Genomic DNA, 2,032 nt, shown 5'->3' on the forward strand with positions numbered 1-2,032 from the left:
ATCCTTTCCATAAGATAAAAGATAGATAAGTAACTAAATAAAAATAGAATAAATAGAAAAAGTCACACGGGATCAACGTAGGCCTTTCATTCTGCTGATGTGTGGGAGAAGGATGGGGAGGAGAGGGGAAGGGTGGGGAGTATTGGTGGAGGAGGAGGAGGAGGAGGAGAAACGCGGACAGGCAGGGAGGGAGGAGGAAGGTCATCGGCAAGGTTCAACTGCGCTGAATCTTCAGAAGGCAATGCACCCGTCAATGTGGTATACCGCCCTGACAGAGAGAGAGAGAGAGAGAGAGAGAGAGAGAGATCAAAAGGGCCGAATGATAAACCGTAGGCTAGGAAAGGATACATATCAGATAACACAAATATAGATATAGTGTTGATCGGTTAGTTCAGAGTCTCAACCTGAGGTTCGCGAACTTCGGTGGCTGATCTAATAACATCCTTTACAGTACCATTGCATATTGAGTTTGTGCCAGTCACTTAATTCACATTTCCGTGGTAGGTGACAGATTTCACAGGATCATACCTGGCATTTGAATTATACTGTTTAGCTATCGCCTTATCATACAGTTTAACGGTTACAAATATTTACTATGATCTGATTACTACATATTATAGCTGCTTCCATATTGGTATTTACCAATAAGCTAGGAGAGGAATCAGTAATCAGATAAGTACTACTAGCGGGTGTCAGAATAAGAGATTATCATTTATGGTTCTAGAAAGTTCTGTGATATAGTTAAAAGGTTCTCTACACTCTAGAAAAGGAAGACTGAAAGAAGTGGCTTTAATGCAGAAGCTGTGGTTGGGGTGCGTGTTAGGTGGATCAAGCCCCGGAGAAGATGCTAATGAATATGAAGTGGCTGGTAATACATTATATAAATATGTGCAGAAGAAGCAGAACAGGTGAAATTAGATAACAACCAACCTTGCCTCTTGTTTGCTTTTATTTTTCCGGTTGCATAGCTTTTTCATAAAAGTTGTTTGTGTTTTTTGCATTTCGTTGTTGATGGCAAACAATGATGGTTCCTGTCCAAACACTTTGTTTTGTGTTAACTATTCAAGTGAAACAATTACGTAGAGAGAGAGAGAGAGAGAGAGAGAGAGAGAGAGAGAGAGAGAGTTTACAAGTTTCCGTGTCAACGGGTTGTGTGTGGTGTCATCCTGACTAAATATTCTCCTTTCTCTTGTTTGTCTTCAATTTCTGTGTTATTCTTGTGTTTGTGGGTTGGAGGAGATAAATAAATAGGTAGATAGATAGGTAGAGAGAGATCAATAGATGAAAGATATAGGATACGAAAGAGGTAAAGGGCGATAGGAGTTGCTTCCGCCATTGCCGCTGTTACCACCACGCTTCTATTTTTTTTTTTTTTTCCTTTGTTATACCTGGGTTTGTGGGTTGGAGGGTGTGTGGGGGTGGGGGCGGGGACAACTTCCTACATAAGTAAATAGACAGAATGATAGAGAGAATAATATTAAGGCGAGTATAAGAGAGAGAGAGAGAGAGAGAGAGAGAGATAAAGAAAGGATTAAATAAGTAAACAAGAGAGTTGAGGGTTAAACACCAATTATTATATGCACACACACACACACACACACACACACACACACACACGGCCCGGTAGCTCAGTGGTTAGAGCGCTGGCTTCATAAGCCAGAGGACCGGGGTTCGATTCCCCGGCCGGGTGGAGATATTTGGGTGTGTCTCCTTTCACGTGTATGCTGTTCACCTAGCAGTGAGTAGGTTCGGGATGTAAATCGAGGAGTTGTGACCTTGTTGTCCCGGTGTGTGGTGTGTGCCTGGTCTCAGGCCTATCCGAAGATCGGAAATAATGAGCTCTGAGCTCGTTCCGTAGGGTAACGTCTGGCTGTCTCGTCAGAGACTGCAGCAGATCAAACAATGAATTACACACACACACACACACACACACACACACACACACACACACACACACACACACACACCACCTCTTTCCGTGGAAGTGTACTGTTAACATCTCCAACCAGACTAGCTACCACCACCACCACCA

At 43.0% G+C, this 2,032-nt stretch overlaps 1 non-coding gene across 1 annotated transcript; it reads left to right on the forward strand.

Moving 5' to 3' along the window:
• The first annotated feature begins 1,617 nt into the window (after positions 1-1,617).
• On the forward strand, positions 1,618-1,691 carry Trnam-cau. Its single transcript has one exon. It is a non-coding gene; the product is annotated as a tRNA-Met (tRNA).
• The last annotated feature ends 341 nt before the right edge of the window (positions 1,692-2,032 follow it).

This window comes from Portunus trituberculatus, chromosome 32 (assembly GCF_017591435.1).
Source record: "Portunus trituberculatus isolate SZX2019 chromosome 32, ASM1759143v1, whole genome shotgun sequence".
NCBI lineage: Eukaryota > Metazoa > Arthropoda > Malacostraca > Decapoda > Portunidae > Portunus > Portunus trituberculatus.